The sequence below is a fragment of the Pinus tabuliformis genome, chromosome 7, assembly GCF_031772625.1.
Source record: "Pinus tabuliformis cultivar Carrire ecotype Pingquan chromosome 7, CPIR1, whole genome shotgun sequence".
NCBI lineage: Eukaryota > Viridiplantae > Streptophyta > Pinopsida > Pinales > Pinaceae > Pinus > Pinus tabuliformis.
The window spans coordinates 1,542,816,441-1,542,829,954 of record NC_142293.1 but is presented as its reverse complement, the minus strand read 5'-3'; positions in this window follow the sequence as shown (position 1 = coordinate 1,542,829,954).

Here is a 13,514-nt window from a genome sequence, read left to right as displayed (position 1 = left end):
GCATGGAAGATGCAAAATCAGTATGTACACCCATGGTCACAGGATGTAGCCTCAGTACAAATGATGAATCTGCAGCAGTACATCAACCAACCTACAGATCTATGATTGGAAGTTTACTTTATTTGACAGGTACCCGACCGGACATCATGCATGCAGTTGGAATAGTTGGAAGATTTCAGGCAAATCCGAAGGAGACTCATCTTCAGGCAGTGAAGAGAATTTTCAAATATCTTCAAGGGACTCAAAATTATGGCTTATGGTATCCTAGAGATACAGATCTTACACTTCATGCTTATATAGATGCAGATTGGGCCGGAAGCATGGATGACAGGAAAAGCACAAGTGGTGGTGCGTTCTTTATGGGTTCCAGACTGGTATCTTGGTTCAGCAAGAAACAAAGTTCGATTGCCTTGTCTACAGCTGAAGCGGAATATGTTGCTGCTACATTTTGTTGCACCCAACTTCTTTGGATGATGCAGACTTTGCAGGATTTTCAAATCACTTGTACTCCACCTATCCCCATCTTATGTGATAACACAAGTGCAATCAGCATCTCAAAGAATCCCGTTATGCATTCAAAAACCAAGCACATACCAATCAAGTATCATTTTCTCCGGGAACAAGTGCTTGAACAGAAGGTCAAGTTGGAGTATGTTCCTTCTAAGGAACAAGTTGATGATATACTCACCAAACCATTGCCCAGGGACACTTTTGAATACCTTAGGCAAAAGCTAGGGGTTGTTGATGCATCATCTTATTGCTGAACCTCTTCTGATTGATGATTGTATATGCATACATGAGCTGGGTGGCTGATTGGTTGAAGATTGATGGTACAGGTTCAGGGGGAGCATATAATGCATTGTTGGCATTATGGAGGATGTGCAGAAGGAGATCATGGAAGTAGCTGCAATATGTCTCTATCTCTTTCATGGTGGATTATGGTTTTTCGCTGCAGATCTGGTTCATATTCAGGGGGAACATATTCTTAGGGGGAGCATAACCCTTTGCCCTTGATGTCAAAGGGGGAGAATGAAGCTGAAGTTTGTGAGGTTGCCATCAAGTCCAAAGGGGGAGATTGTTGGCATTATGGTTCTGGTATGGCTATATGTTACAGATGTTGTACTTGATGGCAACTCCCATGGCAAGGCTCTCAATATGTTGAAAATTAAGAAGTACGCAGGAGATCAGTTCAGAAAGCGCGTACCCGCAGGTACACCATGAAGGGACCGCGGCCTGGTACGCAGATAAGCCATCCAGGAGGTACGTACCCCAGTGCACACATTTCAAGGCAAAGAAAAGCACATGTGGGGTTTCTTATGTTTAAATAGCCGACGGTATTTGTGTTTCTATGGTTTTGGCTCGTGGTATTGATCCATGATTTTAGGAGGAGCTTGCCTATATAAAGCAAAGGAGATCACTTGGCTATACATCTTTTGCAATTGAATATCTTAAGATCTGAAATATTGGGTTATGGTCTTAAAAGCTTGATCTATATGAAGTTGAAAGTGAATCTGTGAAGGGTGATCTCTCGAGCGCATGATCAGATCTGGGCATCTGAGCATCTGTGCCACTCTGGTGGACTGCCTATTCATCCCTAATCAGAAGTACGCAGGTGTTTAACAGGAGAGCGGCGTGGGTACGCAGAGCAGAAATAGAAGATCGGCGTGGGTACGCAGAGCAGAAACAGAAGATCTGCGTGGGTACGCAGAGAAGAAACAGGAGATCTGCGTGGGTACGCAGAGCAGAAACAGGAGACCTGCATGGGTACGCAGAGCGACGAAGGTTCAGGTGCGTACACACAGGAACTGTACGCGGCGCGATAGTATCTTTGGTCGTGTACCTGTAGTAATAGTACGCGGCGTAATAGTGTCTCTGGGTGCGTACCTGCAGTAACAGTAAGCAGCGCGGTTGAAGAAACAGTGCGTAGACACGCAGTGCGACAGAAGGGTCTCTGCGGGTATACGCAAGAGAGCAGAGGGTGAAGTACGTACGCACGCAGACCAGAGAAAGAAGAACTGCGTATCTGTCTTAAGACATTTTGTTTGGTTGTATTTTTATGTTGATAAGGTGTTCTGGGTTTGGTTCTATTATTGTTGATCTGGTTACTACAGTTGACTGGGTGATTTTCTTATACTTGATGATCATTTGATGCTTATGGATCCAGTTTGAAAATTTATGAAAAGTGGTCCTTGTAAGAAAAGAAGTAGGGGGTTGTAGCTCCCTTCCAGGAGAGATTGGAAAACGAGAGAGAGAGTTGTAGCTCTCTGCAGGTTGCAGCCTGCGTACTGGTAAAGGACTGCACCAGTACAAAACCATTGTAAAAGGAGTTTCTAATTTGAAAGAAGATAGAGACATATTGCAGCAGGGGGTTTTCACCCACATTGGGTTTCCACCTTACATCTTGTGTTCTTTGGTGTGACTATCTGTTTTCTTTGTTCATGCTCATTATTTTATGGTACTGACATGCAAAAATAATTCAAAGAACAAATAAGGAAGATTTATTAAAAGAATTAGATAATACTGATTCACCCCCCCTCTCAGTATTATTTCCAACAACACATGATCAAACAATACCTGTTACTTCTGTCGCAAATAGTAAAATTGTCGAAATTGAAGCGGGAAAAACTTTAAATATCAATGCCAACCTCACATTTGAACAAGAAACTAAGCTCATCCATGTATTAAGAAAATATCAACAGGCATTTGCATGGGATTACCCTGATATGAAAGGAATCGACCCACATTTGTGTACACACCACATTTATATAGAAAAAGATGCTAGACCTATCCGTCAACCACAGAGAAGACTCAATCCTCATTTAAAATATGTGGTTAAAGCGGAGCTTTAGAAATTGTTAGATGTTAATTTTATTTATCCTATTTCTGACAGTAAATGGGTCTCTCCACTTGTGGTCGTACCAAAAAAGAATGGGAAATGGAGAATTTGTGTAGATTACAGGGAACTCAATAAAGCAACACAAAAAGACCACTTTCCACTTCCATTCATAGACCAAGTGCTAGATACTTTGGCAGGAAAAAAATTCTTTTCCTTCCTGGATGGCTTCAGTGGATACAATCAGATTCAGATTGCCCCTGAAGACCAGGACAAAACAACTTTCGCTTGTCCTTGGGGAACATTTACCTACCGAGTCCTACCATTTGGCCTATGTAATGCTCCTGCCACATTCCAAAGGGCTATCCTTAGCATTTTCACAGATTTAATAAATGATGGACTTGAAGTGTATATGGATGACTTTACACCCTATGGAGATGATTTTGATCCAGCACTAAATACCCTAGAAAAAGTCCTACAACGCTGTATAGCTACCAGGCTCTACTTAAGTCACGAAAAATGTTACATGATGATGACTGAAGGACTTATTCTAGGACACTATATTTCAGCAGCCGGCATTCAGGTAGACCAGGCCAAAATCCAAATACTTTTGCTTATTCCCACTCCTACTACTCAGACAGAGGTACGCAGCTTTCTTGGATTTTCTGGATATTATAGACGATTTATAGAACATTATTCACATATTGCTGCACCTTTATATGCACTAACTGGTAACGTTGATTTTCTTTGGACAGACAAATGTGAACGTGCTTTCGAGGATTTAAAGAAGCTTGTATCTACAGCCCCAGTCCTGCGAGGTCCAAACTGGGACCTGCCATTTCAAATATCAGCTGATGCCTTAGATACAGCCATTAGCACAGTCCTTGGGCAGGAAGAAGATAAAAAACCATATGCTATCTATTATATCAACAAAAATTTATCCCCTGCTGAATTAAATTAAACTGTTACTGAAAAGGAATTCCTAGCTGTAATACATATTTGTTAGGATATTCCGACACATAGGAAATAGTTAAGTTCAACTTGGTCTAGTATAGAGTTAGGTATAGAGTTTGGTAAAGTGTGTTTCTTTACCGTTGTAAATTTTGTAACTTACAATCTGACGGTCACGATATGTAGTGATCCGACGGTTCACTCTCACCTCAGTATTACCGACACTTGATCCGTGGCTTGACACCCGATTGGTCCATGAGTTCTATTTAAAGCGCATGGAGGGTCATTGTTCGGGTAATCCGTGCATGAGAGAAGCTTATGTAAATTTTCATTCTTTGATTAATAAATTGCCTGTAGTACCCACGTTGGGACAGGCCGTGGACTGTTTCCCTCTTTGAGGGTTTTAACCACGTCAAAAATACTGGCGTATTGATCTGTGATCTGGTTGTGAGCGGTGTCCTTTTGGTGTTCTTTCTGAGGAACTTACCTTGTAAATTCCTACATGGTATCAGAGCTATTTGAGGGCCGCGTCCGTTGGTGATCCAAATCTGAAGCCGGTAGAACTGCATGCGGCTGTCATTTCCTAGATCTGCTGTTTCTGACTGCTTTCGGGCTGAGAGGACTGCTCTGTTGCGTTCGAAGCATCTGTTCCAGTGAGGAACCCCTTTCGTTTCACGCGAAAAGGTTTCCGGTAGCCCTAGCTGCGTCATTTTTCAGATCGGGAGGTATACAGTGTTTTTGCAGTTTACTGTTATTTTCTCTCTGCTTATTTCAGTTTCGGTTTATTTAGCCTTTTTTTTTAACCGGATCTATACCTTTCATTTCTACATATGCTCTTTGCCCTGCGACTCTGTGCGATTTGGGCAAATCAGAAACAAAAAGGAAGGATTTTTCTCATGCGTATGCTCTTTTCCCTGCACCTTAGTGTGATCTCCGAAAATCAGAAACATTGAGAAAAATATTTAGTTTTTCGGCTAAAGCTAACTTTGAGATTTTTTTTTTAAATTTCTAGTTTTTTGACTAAAGCTAACTTCGAGCCGCAAGGTTCGTTTTTTTTTTTGCATATTCGTGTTGGGTTTTGTGTTTTGTGTTTTGTAGGGAAAAAGAGCTTTCTCAAGGCAAGCACGCAAAACAAGCCCCCCCCCCCTCTCTCTCTCTCTCTCAAATTTTTTGTATAGATCAATTGGTTCAAAGCTATTTTAAGAGAGTAGAGGTCTTGGGTTCAAGTCTCCATTTTGTGGGGGCGGATTTTTTTTCATTCCCGCACATTCGCGCACTTTGCCGGCAACTTCAACAAATTGTTTTTCAAAAAGCCATAACTTCTTCATCCGAAAGCCTTTTTCAGAGCCGTTTTTTTTTTAAAACAACCTAATTTTTCGAGATCTATCCATTGGAACACTTACTTTCAGCATCTTCAACTTCAGTTTTTAAAAAAAAATGGAAAGTCCATGCCAAGTCATTCTTGACAGCACTAACTACTTCCAATGGGTAGCCTACATGGAAGATTTACTTAGAAGTAAAGGTCTCTTCAGAATAGCCACAGACCAAGAGAAGAAACCAAAAGATGAAGACAAGGCTGCAAAATGGGAAAATAGACAAGATCAAGCACGTGGTTTGATAGGGATGTCTATTTCTCCTGATCTTAGATTCCATATTGCAGAACTTGAGACTCCTCATGAAGCATTGGAAAAACTCGCTAAAGTTTTTGGGATTAAAAATGAAATTAGAGCCCATCAACTTGAAAATGAATTGCTTACTTTGGATCCTAATAATTTTTCTTGCATTGAAGATTTCTTGTCCAAATTCAAGACCCTTAAATATCTCTTGGAAGGTGTTAAAGTTAAGAAAGAAGATGGTAACCTTATTTATTCCATCCTTACTAAGTTGGGACCAGCCTACTCTGTATTTGTTTCCACTTTCCATTCTACAAGGGAAGCTTTCATTTGTCAAGGAAAAGACTACAAGGCCCCTTCCTTTGACTCCTTTTGTGATTCCTTAATAAGAGAACAAGAAAAACTCTTACACCTTGGTCTTCTTAATCTTGGAAACTCTTCCACGAAAGCGTTAGCCGCCCAGCAGCAACCAAATTCAAAGAATCCTAAGAAGTCATATCCTAAAAAGAATGGTCCTCAGCCTCAAAATGAAAGATCATTTAAGCAAAATGATAAGACCAATAAAAACAAATGGAAGAAGAATGATAGACATTGTAACTTTTGTAATCGAGATGGCCACTTAGAATCTAAATGCTTTAAGAAGATGGAAGCCTTGGAAGCCGCAATGAAGAAACATAACATCCATGTGGAGCATACTTCAACTTCAACTTCCGGAATGGCACTTTCTGCATGTCGTTGTCAATCATCTCAGTCTGGTTATGCATTAAATGTATCTTCTTCTTCTCCTTCTCATGAGTGGCTCATTGATTCTGGAGCCTCTTATCACATGGCCAAAAACCAAGCCATGTTTTCTTCTTTAAATGATTGTAACACCAAAAATATATATGTTGGTGATGATAGATCTCTTAATGTTGTAGGGACTGGAACTGTTCATCTAGACAATGGTCAGTTTAATGATGTATTATGTGTTCCAACCTTATCCTGCAACCTTCTATCTGTATATCAGATAACTCATTCAGGTGAAGGTAAAATTGTTGAATTTTCACCTCATGATGTTGTAATCAAGGATCTAAGAGATCCTAAACAGATTCTAGCTACTGGTATTGCTGATGATTCCACAAGGTTGTATAAGTTTCACAACTTTGGGTCATCAAATCTTCCCTCAGTATTTGTTGCTCATAATGATGAAGTGAGCAAACTTTGGCATGAGCGATTTGGTCACTTAAACTATCGCTCCCTTCAGCATCTATGTAAAGAAAATATGGTGACAGGTCTTCCTATGGTATCTTGCAGAGATGGTGTTTGTTCCGGATGTGTACTCGGAAAACATCATCGGGACAGTTTTGACAAACGTGCCTCTTGGCACGCCTCAGCCCCTTTACAGCTTGTGCACAGTGATTTATGTGGTCCACTTCCTGTTGCTTCATTCTCTGGCTGCAAGTATTTCTTAACTTTCATTGATGATTTCTCCAAACGCACTTGGGTATACTTCTTAAAACTCAAGAGCGAAGTATTTAACACATTTTTGGCCTTCAAAGCCTTTGTTGAAAAACAATCTGGACATCAAATTCTTAAGCTAAGAACTGATAATGGTGGAGAATATGTTAAAAACACATTCATCAAATTTTGCACCGAAAATGGAATTCAAATGCAACATACTGTTCCATACACTCCACAACAAAATGGTGTAGCTGAAAGGAAAAATCGCACCTTAAAGGAAATGGCTAATTGTATGCTGCAATCTAAAGGACTCAGTCTTAGTTTTTGGGCCGAAGCAATTAATTGTGCAAATTATATAATCAATCGCACTCCTACTAAGGTTCTACAGAATATCACTCCAGAAGAAGCTTGGAGTTCCATTAAACCAGATGTAAGTCACTTTCGTGTTTTTGGAAGTGAAGCATGGGCCCATATTCCAGATGAAAAGCATAAAGCTTTAGAACCTAAGAGTGAGAAATGTACTTTTGTTGGATATTCTGAAGATGTAAAAGGTTATAGACTTATTCCATTTAAGTCCAAAAATGTTATCATTAGAAGAGATGTAAAATTTGATGAAAATAAATCGGCCTGCGAGCCTAGTCCGGCGGATGTGCCACCTCTTCCTATCTCTTCTACTTTTGAAAACATTTCTTCTTCAGATGATGAAAGTGAGGATGATAATCCTCCCCCACCTTCTCAGGATCCTCAACTTCCAAGATGGGTCCGTGCTACTCGGGATGCAGCAGGTGATCTTGCCGGTGATCCTACAGATCAGCGACGTACACGTTCTCAGTTTGAAAGAGCCTCTTCTTTACTGGCTCAAGCTCCAGTAAATCATGATCCTGATTTTGCAGAAGCTTCAAGCCATCCACATTGGGAAGCAGCTATGAATGAGGAATATCATTCATTGTTGACAAATGATACATGGGATCTTGTTCCTCTACCAAAGGGACGCAAACTTGTAAGATGTAAATGGGTTTACAGAACCAAGTATGGACGAGATGGGAAAATTGATAAACATAAAGCTCGTCTTGTTGCTAAGGGCTTTTCACAGGTTGAAGGCATTGACTACACTGAAACCTTTCCCCTGTTGCCAAAATGAACTCTATCCGCCTTGTTCTTTCCCTTGCTGCCTCTTTAAAATGGGAAGTCCATCAGATGGATGTTAAATCTGCCTTCTTGCATGGGGACTTGCAGGAAGAAATCTATATGGAACAACCCATTGGCTTCATACAAACAGACTCCAGCCTTGTTTGTCGACTTAAGAAATCCCTTTATGGTCTCAAGCAAGCTCCTTGGGCTTGGTATGCCAAAATGGATAGCTTTCTTTTAGAATCTGGCTTTTCTAGGTGTCATTTTGACAATACTGTCTACACCAAGAAAGTTGGCAACTCTCTTATCATCCTTGTTCTTTATGTTGATGATCTTATCCTTACTGGTAGTGATCCCAACCTTATAAACCATGTGAAGTCTAGCCTCAAAAGGAAATTTGAAATGACAGACTTAGGACACTTACACTATTTTCTCGGTCTTCAAGTCTTGCAATCCAAGGAGGGTATTTCCCTTTCCCAGTCCAAGTATGCTTGTGATATTCTTCGTCATTTTCACATGGAAGACTGTAAGCCAGCCCCTTCTCCCTTTCAGTCTGGAGTCAAACTTTCAGTCTCTTGTACTTCTCCTGAAGTTGATGCTACCTTATACCGTCAACTTGTAGGAAAACTCTTGTACTTAACCCATACTCGTCCTGATCTTTCCTTTGTTGTTGGCCTTGTTGCTCGTTTTATGCAAAACCCCCGTGAAAGTCATTGGAAAGCAGCTAAAAGAATACTTCGTTATGTTCGAGGTACAGTACAGTTTGGGATTCATTACAGTGCCAAAGCAGCTCCTCTATTAGTTGGTTTCACTGATTCTGATTGGGCTGGTGACCCTGATGATCGGAAGTCTACTGCCGGTTATGTCTTCACTCTTGGTTCAGGATCTATTACATGGGCTTGTAAGAAACAGGCTGCCATTTCTCTTTCGTCAGCAGAAGCAGAGTATCGTGGTGCCGTGGAAGCTAGTAAGGAAGCCTTGTGGCTTCGTCAGATCCTATCAGAGTTTGGCTTTGAGCAGCAGCATCCAACCACACTTTGGTGTGATAATCAAAGTGCCATTCAGCTATGCAAAGATCCAGTCCAGCATCAGCGCAGTAAACACATTGAACTACACATGCACTTCATCAGAAAGCTCATTCATGACCATGTTCTTGAAGTGCAATATTGTTCAACAGATGATCAGGTTGCAGACATCTTCACAAAGGCTCTCATAGAGGCGAAGTTCACTAAACTTCGATATATGCTTGGAGTTCAGGAAGTTGTCACTAAGGGGGGATAGGCTCTAGTGCCTCCTTCCTTCTCCTATTGTGTCATATTTGTAAATCCTTCAATCCTATCCCAAGTTGTTCTTAAGGGGGGATGTTAGGATATTCCGACACATAGGAAATAGTTAAGTTCAACTTGGTCTAGTATAGAGTTAGGTATAGAGTTAGGTAAAGTGTGTTTCTTTACCGTTGTACATTTTGTAACTTACAATCTGACGGTCACGATATGTAGTGATCCGACGGTTCACTCTCACCACGGTATTACCGACACTTGATCCGTGGCTTGACACCCGATTGGTCCATGAGTTCTATTTAAAGCGCATGGAGGGTCATTGTTCGGGTAATCCGTGCATGAGAGAAGCTTATGTAAATTTTCATTCTTTGATTAATAAATTGCCTGTAGTACCCACGTTGGGACAGGTCGTGGACTGTTTCCCTCTTTGAGGGTTTTATCCACGTCAAAAATACTGGCGTATTGATCTGTGATCTGGTTGTGAGCGGTGTCTTTTTGGTGTTCTTTCTGAGGAACTTACCCTGTAAATTCCTACAATGTTGTCAATAAATTTAGACATTATATTACAGGCTATCCTGTTACTTTGTATACAGATCATTCCACCATAAAATACTTAGCAAATAATCCTGTCACAAATGCCATAATAACTAGATGGTTGATTTTATTGCAGGAATTCGATATCACAATCAAGGACCGGCCTGGCAAAGAAAACCCTGTAGCCGATTTTCTATCGAGAATGCCAAAGCCAGTTGATGCAGCAACAGTTGAAGATCAATTTCCGGACGAACATCTGTTTGCTGTTGCCGTTCGGACACCCTGGTATGCCGATGTTGCCAATTACCTGGCAGTAGGTAAACTACCAAAACACTTAACCCCTAATGAACGAAAACAGATTGTTCAGAAGAGCACTCGATTTTCTTGGATTGGGGGCTATTTGTTTCATACAGGGGCAGACATGCATATTAGGAGATGTGTTCGAGAAGATGAAATCTTTGGCATCCTAAAAGCCTATCACGACAGACCATGTGGGGGACACTTCACTGAGCGTAGAACGGGACACAAAGTATTACAGACAGGATATTACTGGCCCACGATTTCTAAAGATGCAAAGAAATTTGTCCAAGCCTGTGACAGCTGCCAGCGAGCAGGACGTCCTGGTCAAGCTGATAAGATGCCACTTAAACCTCAGTTAGTCATCAAACCATTTGAGCGATGGGCTCTTGATTTCGTTGGACCCATCAACCCCTCATCAAATCAGAGAACATATATCTTGGTGGCAACAGAATATGTCACCAAGTGGGTTGAAGCAGAAGCATTGCCAAGGGCCACAGAGGACTCTGTTATACAGTTCCTCTTCCATCTATTTGTACGTTATGGCCTTCCAAGGGAAATAATCACAGATGGAGGACCACAATTTGCTGGCGATAGACTAGCAGCAACACTTAATAATTATCATGTCCAGCATAAAATTACTACTCCATATCACCCACAGGCGAACGGACAAGTAGAAATCAGCAATAAGATAATAGAATCGATCCTAACAAAAACCATTGCCTCACATAGGCGTGATTGGGCTGCCCGACTACCTGAAGCACTTTGGCCTATAGAACAACATGGAGAAGCACCACTGGTTACTCACCTTATCAATTAGTGTTTGGAAAACAACCCATTTTCCCTATAGAATTTGAAATCCAAACACTACGAACAACACAGGAGGTCGGCTTAGATTTAACTGAGGCACAGATTAATCGACTACAACATATCAATGAATTGGACGAAATCAGGCTCTCTGCACTACAAAATACAACATTGATTCAACAACAGCGAGCTAAATGGCATGATGCCCTTATCAAAAACAAAGTCTTTCATGAAGGAGACTGGGCCCTATTATATGACTCTCGGTTTCAGGATTTCCCTGGGAAACTCCAGACTCGTTGGCTAGGACCATACGAAATCTAGAAGGTACATGACAATGGGACCATCACTTTAACTACCATTGACGGTTTTGGATATACCTTCAAAGTGAATGGCCACTGAGTTCATCTCTATCGTAAACCACTCACTCGGGAATCCTTCTGCCAACAGCTATGCAGAGACGCTGATATGGAGATCTTAGGAGAGGAAAAGAAATCTTCCTCACCCATAATTCATTTCTTTTCACAATTTGTACATAATCTCTTTTTTTCCAAACTTGTTGTGCATACATAGATTTCAATTTTTCTGCCGTTCCTGAAACGAATGGCATTTGCATGTTTCTGCTGTTCCTTTTCAAAAGGAACAACACTTTTTGATTTTCTGCTGTTCCTTTTCAAAAGGAACAACACTTTTTGATTTTTTGCTGTTCCTTTTCAAAAGGAACAACACTTGTTGATTTTGCACTGTTCCTTTTCAAAAGGAACAACACTTGTTGATTTTCTGCTGATCCTTTTCAAAAGGAACAACACTTTTTGATTTTCTGCTGTTCCTTTTCAAAAGGAATAGCACTTTTTTATTTTTTGTTGTTCCTTTTCAAAAGGAACAACACTTTTTGATTTTCTGTTGTTCCTTTTAAAAAGGAACAACACTTTTTGATTTTCTGCTGTTCCTTTTCAAAAGGAGCAGCACTTTTTGATTTTCTGCTGTTCCTTTTCAAAAGGAGCAACACTTTTTGATTTTCTGCTATTCCTTTTCAAAAGGAACAACACTTTTTGATTTTTTGCTGTTCCTTTTCAACAGGAACAACACTTTTTGATTTTCTGCTGTTCCTTTTCAAAATGAACACCACTTTTTGATTTTCTGCTGTTCCTTTTCAAAAGGAACAACGCTTTTTGATTTTCTGTTGTTCCTTTTTAAAAGGAACAACACTTGTTGATTTTCTGTTGTTCCTTTTCAAAAGGAACATCACATTTTGATTTTTGCTGTTCCTTTTTCAAAAGGAACGACATTGCTGTGTTCCGCTCTTTCTTTTCCAAAAAGAGCAGCATTTCGACTTTTTGAACTCATGCTCCTTTATTCATCTAGTATACTTCTTCTCTTTGTGACATAGCTAATCTTTTGCTGGTCCAAGTAAGGATGCGTCTTGCCCATATTCTTTCAAAGTCTTTTAGAGACAAGCAATGCACTTATGCAATGAATCTAAATCACAACACACTGAAATCAGGAAATTATAAATCGCTATCTTTATAAGGCTATGTATTGGTAAGAAGACAGAAGGAAGGATGTACTTATCTTTTTGCTATCATTATCTTACTAATTTTGCCCTGATTGGTTATCTTTTATCATGCCATTCTTTTCTTTGATTTTGTTCAGGAATAAGAGAAAAGGGTTTATATCCTCCTATTGAGATGATAAGACTTCTTCCACCATTCCTACTCTTAAGGAGTGTTGAACCACCCTTTGTGATTATATAAGGAATAGTGCTTTATCAAAAAAGAGAAAGAAAAAACAAATGAATTATAAAATGTCAAATGCAGGATAGGGGGTCTCATCAAGAGCCAGCCTACCATGATCATGAGGATGGAAGCGAAGTGGCATTCCCACTATGGCCACCACACCAGGGATATGGTCCAAAAGGTATAGTAAAAAAGAAAAAAACCTTGGAACAAGAGGTCTCATCACTAGCCGGCCTGCCCACTTTTCGCCCCCTCCTCGTGAATGGCATTATGGCTACCTGGTTACCAAGCCAGCATAATGGCCTACATTTTGACATCACATTCCTTAATATGCACAAAGAGGATCATGGTTCCGCGGGCGAAATAAACAACTCTGCCAAGGTTATGGACACCTGTCGACAGCAGAGCACTATTAATGGTATCGAGGTCACATTAATTACACCAATAGGTAGGATACTAATACTCTTTTGTTTCTTATATCCTAGGCGCTAATCATATATTATCTCCTGACGTATATACCGCATGGACATTTATTACAGCAATCATGGCAAAGGAGGTGATAATGACCACTTGAGATTTGGCAAGTACGACAGACGTCCTATCCCTGCCCTCGCATCATATCACAGCAGCCTCTTACGTAATATGCGATCTAACTTTACGCCTCGATTTCGGCAAACCGTTGTTTTTCTAAACATGGCATATTTTCATATGCTGTTCTTTTATGACTTGGTTATAGATCGGGGTGCCGCTCCTTTCTTTGATGGCTGGGACAACCTATTGCATTGCGGGGGGGGAGGTTCACCTTATGATTCCCCGAGTTATGTTTCAGCTCACTATTTGGGAAAGATAGCATACTAGGAAATGGCACGGTTTAACGACATGACATTTCTATTTT